The 13,527-nt window shown below is 44.9% G+C and overlaps 1 protein-coding gene across 2 annotated transcripts in view; it reads left to right on the top strand.

The window, feature by feature from the left end:
* The window catches only part of bop1 (BOP1 ribosomal biogenesis factor), a 170,338-nt gene that overhangs the window by 37,129 nt on the left and 119,682 nt on the right, over positions 1-13,527 (top strand). Inside the window, exon 1 of one of the 2 annotated variants that reach the window (XM_072576467.1) lies at positions 13,135-13,200. The exons of the other annotated variant lie outside the window; for it this stretch is intronic. The gene's annotated coding sequence lies outside the window, so the exon portion shown is untranslated. Of the gene's footprint in view, positions 1-13,134; positions 13,201-13,527 lie in introns of those variants that run through there. 2 annotated transcript variants of the gene reach the window in all.

Genomic DNA, 13,527 nt, shown 5'->3' with positions numbered 1-13,527 from the left:
TGAATACTGAGTCACAATTAATTAGAATGGACGGCTTTGAGGTATGTAGGGAAGCGGTGTTGGAAATTCTGGAAAGGATGAAAATAGATAAGTCCCCTGGGCCTGATGGCATTTATCCTAGGATCCTCTGGGAAGCTAGGGAGGAGATAGCGGAGCCATTGGCCTTGATTTTTATGTCGTCGTTGTCTACAGGAATAGTGCCAGAAGACTGGAGGATAGCGAATGTGGTCCCCTTGTTCAAGAAGGGGAGCAGGGATAGCCCGAGTAACTATAGGCCAGTGAGTCTCACTTCTGTTATGGGCAAAGCCTTAGAGAGAATTGTAAGGGATAGGATTTATGAACATCTGGATAGGAATAATGTGATCAAGGATAGTCAGCATGGTTTTGTGAAGGGCAGGTCGTGCCTCACAAACCTTATTGAATTCTTTGAGAAGGTGACCAAGGAAGTGGACGAGGGTAAAGCAGTAGATGTGGTGTATATGGATTTTAGCAAGGCGTTCGATAAGGTACCCCATGGCAGGCTAATGCAAAAACTACGGAGGTATGGCATTGAGGGTGCATTAGAGGTTTGGATTAGGAATTGGCTGGCTGGAAGGAGACAGAGGGTAGTAGTTGATGGTATAGGTTCATCTTGGAGTGCAGTTACTAGCGGTGTTCCACAAGGATCTGTTTTGGGACCATTGCTGTTTGTCCTTTTTATAAATGACCTGGAGGAGGGGCTTGAAGGCTGGGTGAGCAAGTTTGCGGATGACACGAAAGTCGGTGGAGTTGTGGACAGCGAAGAAGGATGTGGTAGGTTACAGCGGGATATAGATAAGTTGCAGAGCTGGGCAGAAAGGTGGCAAATGGAGTTCAATGTAGCTAAGTGTGAAGTCATTCACTTTGGTAGAAGTAACAAGAAGATGGATTACTGGGCTAATGGTAGACTACTTGGTAGTGTGGATGAGCAGAGGGATCTTGGTGTCCATGTACACAGATCTTTGAAAGTGGCCACCCAGGTAAATAGTGCTGTGAAGAAGGCATATGGTGTACTGGGCTTTATTGGTAGGGGAATTGAGTTCCAGAGTCCTGAGGTCATGTTACAGTTGTATAAGACTCTGGTGCGGCCTCATCTGGAGTATTGTGTGCAGTTTTGGTCGCCATACTATAGGAAGGATGTGGAAGCATTGGAACGAGTGCAGAGGAGGTTTACCAGGATGTTGCCTGGCATGGTAGGAAGATCGTATGAGGAAAGGCTGAGGCACTTGGGGCTTTTCTCATTGGAGAAAAGAAGGTTTAAGGGAGATTTGATAGAGGTGTACAAGATGATTAGGGGTTTAGATAGGGTTGACAGTGAGAACCTTTTTCCACTAATGAAGTCAGCTGTTACTAGGGGACACAGCTTTAAATTAAGGGGAGGTTGGTATAGGACAGATGTTAGGGGTAGATTTTTTACTCAGTGGGTTGTGAGTTCATGGAATGCCCTGCCAGTAGCAGTGGTGGACTCTCCCTCTTTATGGTCATTTAAGCGGGCATTGGACAAGCATATGGAGGTTATTGGGCTCATGTAGGTTAGGTAGGCTTCGGTCGGCGCAACATCGAGGGCCGAAGGGCCTGTTCTGCGCTGTATTTTTCTGTGTTCTATAATCCCTACAGTGCAGAAAGAGGCCATTCAGCCCATCAAGTCTGTAGTGACCCTCCTAAGAGCATCCCACGTAGACCCTATCCTATAACACCACATGTCCCACGGTGAATCCACCTTACCTGCATATCTTTAGACTGGGAGGAAACCCACGCAGACATGGGGACAATGTGCAAACTCCACGCAGACAGTCACCCAAGGCTGGAATCGAACCCAGGACCCTGGCATTGCGAAGCAGCAGAGCTAACCACTGAGCCAATGTGCCACTCTGAAATGCCAAACTCCAGTTGCCCTCTGCAGAACTGAAGAATGGTCACAGAACACGAAACATTGATTCTGCTTCCTATCCTCAGATGCTGCCAGACCTGCTGAGTTTCGGCAGAAATTTGTTTTTATTTAAGATTTCCATCGTCTGCAATTCTTTTGTTTATTTTAGTGGTATTATTTGAACAGGTAACCAAGAGCTTGGTTTAAAATAAAAGTTTGGAGAAGACCAGAGGGAATCCCAGAGCTCTGATCTTAAACAGCTGACTGCATGGCTGCCAGTGATGGTGCAGAGGAGGTGGGTGATGTGCAAGGAGGCTGAATTTGAGAAAGATATTGTTGTCAGACTGGAAGATGTTGCTGAGATATGGCAATGTCACGCCACAGATGGATTTGTATGTGAGAAAAGTCCCAAAATGCAATTTAATGAAAATCAGTTAATCATCAGTCCTACACAGCAATCCCTGATTGACAACAACACTATCTTCCTTTTGAGCAATAAGCTGTTGCAGTTTATTCTGACTGTGCAGCAGGACAAAATCTGGTGAGTTGTTGGTGTGTGCTCCTGTTGTGACTGCATCTTATCCATCAGGAGAGGGTTTTGAACGTTCATATACCTGAGTTTGATTTGCTACTGAAGACTCTGACCCCATAACCTAGATAGAGTTCATCAAGTGTCTGTCTTGCACTAGACTGCACATGTGTTGGGTGCAGTTATAATTGCAGTCTGATTCTCTGAGACATTGGGAATAAAATCTCATTGCTGTGCACTGCATGAGAGAAACCTGCATGACACAGCAGCATGGGAGAATTGTATCTGAGCTTCAAATCAGTACAGCTATTTCCCCATCACCACTGCTCATCTCCACCTACTTGTGGACCTGCTGTGTTGGCTGCGATTGGTTCAAGTAGTTTTGGATGTAGCTTTGATGGACTTTGAGCAGTTTAGTTTAGAGATGGATCCTGGATGTTTTATTGAGGCAAGTATTTCATAAGATAGTGATGTCTGCCTATCACAATCTCTTTGGGGTCAGTAACTTCTGACACACACATCATTTCTGGAGTTTGGAACTGTATGTGAATGTATATCAAAAACCGTGCTTTGTCAAATCCCATTGACAAAATCTTTTCACATTTGAGGAGGTGTATCTTGTAGTGAGTGTGGTTTGGATTGAGCAGTAATAGTGTTGTGCTGTTGGATGACTTGGTCAGGTGTGTCAGAGCTAGGTACTGATGGCTGCAGGTAGTGGCCCCTCCGTTTTGATTGGGTGGATCAGGTGGGATGAATTTAAAATTCTGCAACTTGTCTACTTAAAGATCTTACCATTGTTCTCGAATCTCTCTATCACTATGCCCCCTCTCCCATATGTGTAACACTTCCATTCTGATTCTTGTCTTCCATTTCTGTTTTTCCGTCTTTGTGTGTTCAGGCCCTAAGCTCTGAATTAGCTTCCCAGCCCCTGTCTGCAGAACTCCTTTTCTGTAAAAGGTCACTTTCAAACTGGCTTTTGATCACCTGCCTTAATATCTTCTGATGACACCACTGAAATTTTTAACACTTCAGTGGTGACTTGGGAGACTCCAGGTGCTATGTAAATGCAAGTTGTTGGGCTCAGCAGAGGGTTGCCCTGCAGTTAAAAGTTTGTAACAGCCTGCAGCAGCTTCCCCCAACAACACCTTGAAACGAGGTTCAGGTTTCTCTGTAATGAGATGCATTTCTGACGATGGAAAAAGTGTTGGTCTCAGCCTGTGCCTGTGACCAGGAAATGTCTGCAAAATAGGCTTTCCTTTTGTTCTCCCTTTGCTGGGAGAATCAAATGATGTTTTTCTAACTGAGATGGATGTTGACAGAGATGAAGAGCTCGTTTGCTTTGGCAGCCGGCTGAGAGTGCTTGGGCTGCTTCCCTCCTCTGGTATAGCTAGCAGTCCTCGCAGTGGCCGAGAGACAGAGAGGGAGGAAGCTACGCACAGGTGCGAGTGCAGGCAGCCACTGACTGACAGCCAAGCCACCTGTCGTCCTTTGCTGTGTGTGTGTGTTTTCTTAAGTGCTTCCTTTCATCCGGCTTTCCAGCACTCCCAGTCAGGCCACGTGGATCCCACCAGGTCTCCTGATTGAAACCAACTGGAACAGAGAGGCTGGGATTACTCTTGAGGGGACCTAGGGGAGTGGGGGTGTTGCAGTGAGACTCTGAGAACGCCACAGGAAAGGAGAGCAAGAGATTTCAGTCGAAGCAATATCAAATATAACAGGGCTGTCACTGGAGAAAGTGTCTGGGGCCAAGTTAAGTACCAGAATGATTCCGATTACACTGCTGTTTAAACAGTGTCTGATCCCCAATTAGCTCGTCTAATAACTCCTCCGGAATCTGCTCAGATTCTTGTTTTGACTGTATGGCAGCAAGGTTTTTTTCTCTTGCAGTCCCAGATCGATTATTAATCACTGTCTGCAGTGGGGGAGGTACCTTTTACCTGGTGTGATAATGTGACTGGGCTAACTTGTGCCCATTTGTGTTGACAACTAAATGTCGGGAGGATGTTTCTGACCTTATCTCCGTCTGGCATGGTGCCTGTCTGTGTTTGTCCTCTCCTGCTTCCTCTTGCAAGGGTAGGAGATGGTCTGGTGATATTATTGCACAGCTATTAGTCCAGTGAGCCAGGTCATGTTCTGGTGACCTGGATTTGAATCCTGTCTAGGTAGATGGCAGAATTTGAATTCAGTGAAGAAAAGTCAGCTGTCACAAAGTTTTATAAAGAATCAAAAAACAGAATGAAACTGGATGGCGTTAGAAAGTGGAAACAGGCTGCTGAGATGGATGGGTTTTTGTTATTCATTCACTGGATGAGAGCATCGCAGACTAGACCGGTATTTATTGCCTATCCCTAACTACTCCGAGGGCAGCTAAGAGTCAGCCACATTGCTGAGGGTCTGAAGTCACATGTTGGTCAGACCAGGTAAGAACTGCAGGGAAATAGGGGTTTGTCTGATGATTGCCAATGGCTTCATGGTCATTAGACACTTATTTCCTGATATTTATTTAATTCAATTTCACTCTTTGTCATAGCTGTATTCGAAAATAGGTCTGCAGAACACTACCTAGGTCTCTGAATTCCTTGGAGAAAGTGAGGACTGCAGATGCTGGAGGTCAGAGTCAAAAAGTGTGCTGCTGGAAAAGCACAGATGGTCAGGCAGCATCCGAGGAGCAGGAGAGTCATGTTTCAAGCATAAAATCTTCGTCAGAAATATGGGGAAGGGTGGGCGGGGGGAGGGGGTAAGGGGTCTGAGATAAATAGGAGGTAGGGGGAAGGCAGCTAGGAATGCAATAGGTGGATGAAGGTGGGTGGTGATAGGTCAGAGCGGAGGGTGTCGCGGATAGGTGGGAGGGGAGAAGGACAGGTAGGACAGCTCAAGAGGGCAGTACTGAGTTGGAGGGTTGGATCTGGGATAAGGTGGGGGGAGGGATGATGAGAAAGCTGGTGAAATCTACATGGATCTTGTGTGATTGGAGGGTCCCAATGCGGAAGATGAGGCGTTCTTCCTCCAGGCATTGGGTGGTTTGGATTTGGTGGTGGAGGAGGCCCAGGACTTGCGTATCCTTGGCGGAATGGGGAGGGGGAGTTAGTGAATGGTCACAGGGCGGTGGGGTTGTTTAGTGCATGTGTCACAGATGTTCTCTGAAATGTTCTGCAAGTTGGCGTCCTGCCACAGCTCTGTCTACCTTAGTTTCATCCGCAAATTTACTAATCCATCTTTCTATACCCACCTAGAGATCATTTATAAAAATGACAAACAGCAGTGGCCCCAAAACAAATCCTTGTGGCACACCACTGGTAACTGAGCTCCAGGATGAACACTTCCCATCATCCACCACCCTCTAACTTCTTTCAGCTTGCCAATTTCTGATCCAAGCCACTAAATCACCTTCAATCCAGAAATTCCTTATTTTGTGTAATAGCCTACCATGTGGAGCCTTATCAAACGCCTTACTGATGTCCACATACACCACATCGACCACATTACCTTCATCCACCTGCTTTGTCACCTTCTCAAAGAACTCAATAAGGTTAGTGAGGCATGACCTACCCTTCACAGAACCGTGTTGACTATCCCTAATCAACTTATTCCTTTCCAGATGATTATAAATCCTATCTCTTATAACCTTTCCCAACACCTTATCCACAACCAAAGTAAAGCTCACTGGCCTATAATTTCCAGGGTTGTCCCGACTCCTCTCCTTAAACAAGGGAACAACATTTGTTATCCTCCAGTCTTCTGGCAGTACTCCTGTTGACAATGATGACATAAAGATTGAAGCCAAAGGCACTGCATTCTCCTCCCCGGCTTCCCAGAGAATCGGAGGATAAATCCCATCCGGTTCCGGGGTCTTATCTATTTTCAGGTCTTCAAAATTGCTAAAACCTCTTCCTTGTCAACTCAATCCCATCTAATCTTCTAGCCAGTGAATCTGTATTCTCACTAACATTACCCTTTTCCAATGTGAATACTGACAAAAAGTGTTCATTAAGCGTTTCCCATGTCCTCAGATTCCACACACAACTTTCCACTACTATCTTTGATTGGCCCTAATCTTGCTCTCGTCATTCCTGATATACCTATAGAAGGTCTGAGGGTTTTCCTTGATTCTATCAACCAACAATTTCTCTGTTCCCTCCTGGCCCTCTCTTTAGATCTTTTCTGGCTTAACATATAACTCTCAAGCCCCCTACCTGAGCCTTCACACCTCATCCTCACAGAAGCCTTCCTCTTCCTCTTGACAAGAACTTCAACTTCTTTAGTAAACCATGGCCCCCTCTCTCGACAACTACCTCCCTGCCTGATAGGTATATACTTATCAAGGACCCGCAGGAGCTGTATCTTGAATAAGCTCCACATTTCAATTGTGCCCATCCCCTGCAGTTTCCTTCCCCATCCGATGCATCCTAAATCTTGCCTAATTGCATTATAATTGCCTTTCCCCCAGTTATACCTCTTTCCCTGTGGTATATACCTATCCCTGTCCGTTGCTATTGTAAACATAACCGAATTATGCTCACTATCGCCAAAGTGCTCACCTACCTCCAAATCTAACACCTGGCTGGGTTCATTCCCCAGTACCAAATCCATGTGGCATCTTCCCTTAATAAAAGCAAATTACTGCGGATGCTGGAATCTGAAACCAAAAGAGAAAATGCTGGAAAATCTCAGCAGGTCTGGCAGCATCTGTAAGGAGAGAAAAGAGCTGACGTTTCGAGTCTAACTGACCCTTTGTCAAAGCAGTGAACTTTCTGTTCTTTTCATATTTGATCATTTTGGTCAACATGGACTGGCGAGGAGGGGCCTTGGTTTGGTGCGTCATGTGAAAGACAGCACCTTCGATAATGTAGCCCTCTGCACCTCCATTCCCATCACCGGTGGCAAGTATAAACCCAGACCGATTCACCGGGCACTACAGTGAATTGAAATCTAGGATCTGGAATGGATCATTCAGGGCCTTCAAACTTGTTCAACTGATTAGTTAAATCGTGACTGATTTTATTTATGGATCCATCTTGGTCCTGTAACCTCTGATCTCTAATGCTCTTTCTTAACAAAAAATCTATGTCTCATCCCACGAATGAATTTTAAAAAAGCCTCCCCATTTTTGAAATTTTCAACAGGCATGCAGCCAGCAATTTTGGTTGGACAGAATTCCAGATTCCCACCACCAACCGTGTGAAGAAACAATTTTCTGGCATTAGCCCTGAGCAATCCATCTCTCATCATGTCATCGTGTGGACTTCTCACCCTGTACCCATCCTCCCCTCCAACTTATTGATCTGTTTCATTGTTTTAAACACCTCCATTTCAGCACCCTTCCTTGTCTGTATTCAAGGAAATGCAAACCTAGACTCTCCAACCTCTCCTCATAATTCAAACCCTTTAGTCCTAGGTATTATTCTGGTAAGTCTGTACTGTGCCTACTTCAAGGCCAAGTGTGGTAATGTGTAATGTTTGCTTTGGTGTAATTCATTGAACTTTTAATTGCCTGCTGCTGGTGAGTCTGCCACACTGACTTTCCTCACCTTACCACTGACCCCAGGTTTCAGCAACCAGCTGTGAGCCATAGGACAAACAGCAGCCAGAGGTAAACTGCACTGCCTGGCCCTCCTGGGGACAGGGACCAAGTTCAATTGATGATATAATCGCTTGAAAGACTTGCCGTTCTGGAGGAGCAGCCTTCATTAATTGAAGTGTAACAGAAGGGAAACTGGGCAAGCAGCCTAAAATAACTCTAAGCAGCAGCTACCAGAGATCAAATCTCAGCAGTGAAAGCTGAAGCTCTTTACCTTCTCCATTTAAAGTAAAACTGCTTCAGCATCAGAGTCAGGTCAAAGGAATAAAATGTTAGGGGCTGGTGGGGCGAAGGACACAGACTGAAGGGTGGAGGAGTAAGAATAAATCAGCAACTTCTATTGTTTAAGGTAGAGTCAGGTAAGGTGGCATGTAATCTGCCAACAATCTGAGAGAAGAGTGTCTGGGCTCGTCTCTCACTAGTTGAATCCTTCAGGGTTTCTCCATGCCACCTCAAATCTTTCAAAATCTGTAAGGATCACTTCCACATGTTGCTCCGTTTTAAGCTGCAGCTGTTTAGGTAATTCTTTGGAACTGAACTTGCATTTTCATAGCGCCTGTCAAGTGCTCAAATATCTTGAAGTGCCTTACAGCCAGTTAATAGCTTTGTGAAACAGAATATTATAGACAATCAATTTGCAGGTTTTGACAAATAGCTGTTGGGTGAATGACCAGAGTTTTTTTTCTGAGGTATTTTTTGCTGACCAGCACACTGGAATTGTGCCACGGAGCATCCTTAAAGGAAGGGCCTCGCACTGTCATTTGCCTTTATCCTCCATCGAGTTTTAGCTGAGATTGTGTGCTCAAGTCCTGGCCCCAGTGCAGTGTTCCGAACACGTGGAAAGCACAATCTCAATCTCTGCCTGAATGAAGGGCCACTCGTGTACGTGTGATGGATTCCTTCTGTGTCTGCAGTTCTTGTGGAGTGGGCTCATAAATTCCATTCTCCCACTGTGGATAGCTTCTTAAATGGAGGCCAGGCACAGGAAGAGAGAGAAATATCCTGTAGGCCTAATGGTTCTATTAAATAGTCCAGTTTTAATGGTGTTCTCACATACAGCTGGCATCGCTTTGCTTCCTAATAACATTCACCTGCTACTTCTTGATGCCTGTGACAAAAAGGTTGTAGCTGGGGAGAATTGTTGGGGAGAGAAGCAGGATGAACAATTTGAGCTTTGGGCAAGTCTTATCTCACTGCATGGAGCATGGTGGGTTAAGGTGAGCTTTAGTATGGTGCATAGCTCCATATCTCTGGAGTCATCAGCTCAGGTGGCTTAGGGTAGGAAATGTTATTGGCCTTTGCAAGGTTTCATTGAAAACTGTCCAAATTATTCTCTGCTATTTCATCAAAATCCTTCCTTTCATCATGCAGTCAGAAGTTGACATGTTTACTTACTGCAGAATGTTAAGCTCCATTCACAATCCAATGATGCTGCATGCAGACATGGGCTGCTTCTGTAAGATTTGGGCAATATTCAGGCTTAGGAGGTGGAAATGGCTGTCAGGGAGCATGGCTGAGAGCATTCAATACGATTGAACCAATTATCAAGAAAGACCAGTCCTATGTGGCAATTTAGTTGGGTTTTTAAAATCTGGGTTGCTGTGTTACCCTTTGGTTAATGATCAACCTTTTTAATGATGAGATCTTATTTATAGCAAAGAGTCATCTTGTTCTATGATTCTTCATTTTAGGATATAGACACTCTGACTTATGGAGAGGGACGAGAGCTGGGGAAGGGTCTTCCTATCAAACTCCATGAACATCCCTGTCAATCATTTCTTTGTGGGATTCTGTTTCGTGTGGTAACTCTTTTCTTTTCCCCCTCCCACCCCGCCCCTGCAAGCCAACCCTTCAGTTACAGCAAATTACAACTGTGTTGGAGTTTCCTGGTCTGCCCTTCTTGCAGCTTTTCTGACAGCTATATGGAATGAACTTCTTGTGTGAGTTATGCCAAGTTGCCTGCTACTGTAAAGTTCTTTTGAATTGGGATGGTGGAATGCTTTAATGACTTACAGTTGCTGCTATGCACTTGACCAGTCGGCCCCAGGTGCAGCCTGATAGAAGACGTTTAACTGCCTTGAAGGAAGGCCGTTGACAGTTGTTTTTCTAGGGAAAAGTAAACCTCCATAAATCAGTTACGGGGCTCTGTGGTTCGGTGGTGGCTTTTCCCCACTACACACCGCCAAGACTAGTCAGCAGCCCATACTGTATCATACTGTACCCAGAGAACGGCTGCTTATCTCTGGACTGAAAGTCTTTGACTGCTGTACACCATGTACTGTCAACAAGGACTGTCCTGTCTGCTGCAGCTGGTGGCAGAGGGTGGGGGCCCAGGCTAGGAGCTGTTCCGATTCCACTGCTACGCTTCGCATCCTGTCAGGGAGGCAGGTGGTGCTGTGTTGGCTGAGATGTATAAACCCTCTTAGATTGAAAAGGCATTTCCTTGATGCTGAGGACAGGTTGTATTTATCATCTGTCCCAGGACCAAACCAACATGTCGAGGGCATGAGTTTGTGGTTACTGTTGTATGCATAGCAGAACCTGCCACACTACAATAAGATGGCAGGTCACTTTCTGTGTTTTGATAGCGTTGTTTGAAGGATGTATTCTGGGCAAGTTGGAAAGAATTGTATGCTGCCTTTGGAAAGAAGTCTTTAATATCCAACTATTCTGTCTGGCAGCTTCATGCTGCACACGAGCTTCCCATCTCTTCCTTTCTTCTTCGTGCTTTTACCTAGCTATCCCTTTTTGTTGTTCACATCAGCCACTCCACATGGTAATGTGTTCTGCATTCTTGTGACTTCCTAAGGATATAAGTTGCTGCTGGACTCTCCCTCTGAACATTGAATGTACAGTACAGAAGCTGCAGCTGGCCCAAGCTAGTGTTTATGTTCTGTATACACCCACTCCCGCTTCAACTCTCTCCATACTTCTGTTTCTTTCTTGCTTTTGTGTTTGTTCAGATTGCTCTTAAATCCATCTTCACGTTCTTCATTTCCATAAGACGATAACAAATAGGAGCAGAAATTACGCAGTTCAGCCCATCAAGTTCACTCCACCATTCAATCATGGCTGCTAAGTTTCTCAATCCCATTCTCCCACTTTCTCCCTGTAACCCTTGATGCTCAAGAACCTATCTAGCTCCGTCTTCTGTATACTTAATAACCTGGCCTCCAAAGCCTTCTGTGGCAATGAATTCCATAGATTCCCCACTCTCTGGCTGAAGAAGTTTCTCCTTGTCTCCATTCTAAAAGATCTTCCCTTTACTCTAAGGCCCTCTGGTCCTAGTCTATCCTATCAATGGAAACAGCTTCCTTCCATTCCCTCATGACTCTGTGTAAATAAGTTTCTCTCAATTCCTGATTTGAATTGAGTGACTATTTTGTGTTTATGGCCTCTCTGGTACTAGTTCCACGTACAAGTGGAAATATTTTCTATGTATCTACCCTAACAATCACATTTATAACCTTAAAAGTTCACCAATAAGCAATAAATGCTGGCTAAGTCAGAAATGGCCACATTCCATGAATGAATCGTGAAAACTTCCATTTGGTGACCTACCATACTCTTTTTTTTTCTTCAGAAAAGAATGTTGTCCTATAAAATCTTTCCTGCTGACTCGAACCCCTCAATTCAGCATCCATGTAAACCTGTTGTTTTTGCTCCTTCCTGCTGCCTCAATATCCTAATGTGGAGGACATGTTCAGTCCTCAAAAGTATGGTCAAAAGTTCTATCCAAGTTAATCTTTCCTGCTTACTCTATTCCACTAGAAATTGCATCCTATTGGATGTCTTTTTTTCCGGTCTTGCTTAGCAACTTTTGAATTGTATATTTTGTATCCTGACACCCCTTTGCTACCATATCTAATGTTGTCTAAGTGGTTTGTCCATATTCTTACAATCAAAGTGTCCCACCTCACACTTAGCTACATTTTAGTTCATTTGCCAAATGAGTGCTCACTCTGGAAATTTACTCAAGTCATCTTGTAATTTGTGGCAGTACCACTCCTACGACCACCCCGAAATTTGCTTTCATGGCAAATTGAGAAATTCCACTCTATTCAAGTCTAAATTATGAAAGCAGAAGTGAATAAACATGGTCCTAACACCTATCATCACGGAACACCAACTTGTGCCCATTTGAATTATTTGTGCAGCTTTTATTTTGAACTCTCCATTAGTGTGGCTACAGTTGCAAACCTGGTGCCTGAATTTAATTCTGCTCCCACCCTTTGCCGTGATTAGCAGCGTTGAGACTGTCAGGCGCAGAATTTCGACACTGGGTGGAGGGAGCAGAGTTGTGTGGCGTTGGGAGTGGGGAAGCAGAGTTGAGTATATTTTATTACCTCTGGCGTGTTGGCTGTTTTCAAGCTTGTCACAGTAGGGAAATGTGGCTGATTGTGACCCAAGAGTGATGGAATTTCCGTCCTAACTGCTCCAAGCAATAAAATGCTGGGAATGCCTTGGTGGAAAGAGAACTTGGTAATCTTGGAATGAGAAACAGCCTCACTAGTGCTGGAAGTGACATGCCACAGTGAACAGTGGGCTGACACTCCAGCTAATGTATGTTATAAATGCTTTACTGCAATCTTCTTCTGTCATTAGTACTGGGCATTCATTTGAAAAATGGTTGCACTTGCATTGATATAGAGCCTATTCATTCCTTGAAACTCTCCAATATGCTTCACAGCTATGGCAACAGCCACTTCTAAGTTTGTAAAATCCAGCAGATTTTTTTATGCGCAGCAAAATCATACAACAGTGTTAGGAATGTAGACTATTTAATCAGATCTGTTGGTGCTGCTTGGGGATGATTCGCTTTTCTCTGAATTATATAGGATCTTTCCTGTGCACCTGTCAGGTCAGGCATTTAATGCTCGATCCAAAAACCAGCACTTCTAACAGTGCAGTGCTGGGGAAGCGCTGCTCCATGTGTCAGCCTAGATGACCACTAGGATTCTGCACAAACACTGCCTTTTTTTTGGTGAGTGTACAGCCAACAAGCCAATTTGGCAATGAAACAAGTGATTGATTGAGCACCACTTGTTCTCATTGTTCTCCCCTCAGCACGTGTCCCTCCCCCCTCCTTCTTCAACACCCCCCCCCTCCCCCTCCAAAGAAACAAAGCCATTTTATCAACGCCAGATGCCCTTCGGCTTCCTCGCAGCTTCTAGCTCGGATCTGTAAGGTGAAACGTCTGACAGGGTAATCAGTCAAATATGTACTTGGCACTTGCTGCACATTCAGAGGGAATGCATTGATGTGAGGATATGGTTTGCGATAGAACTGGAAAGGACGGGAAGAGCGCAAAAGAGAGGAAAGTTTAAAAAGAAAATGACAGACCTCTGGGGAGAAAGGAGGAAGGAAGAAGGATCGAGAGTGCGGTTATATTGGAGAGCATGGGGTCTGCGATGTAGCAGACACTGCCGTCATTGTGAGCTGGAGAGGGGAGAGGAGGAGGGGTGAGGAATAGGAAACTCTCTTCTCTCCAGAGAAAGTGCACAGGAACCGGGAGAGTGAAAAAATTCCAGA

The sequence above is a fragment of the Chiloscyllium punctatum genome, chromosome 8, assembly GCF_047496795.1.
Source record: "Chiloscyllium punctatum isolate Juve2018m chromosome 8, sChiPun1.3, whole genome shotgun sequence".
Classification (NCBI taxonomy): domain Eukaryota; kingdom Metazoa; phylum Chordata; class Chondrichthyes; order Orectolobiformes; family Hemiscylliidae; genus Chiloscyllium; species Chiloscyllium punctatum.
The sequence above is the reverse complement of the archived record's forward strand: the minus strand, read 5'-3'. Positions and strand labels throughout refer to the sequence as shown.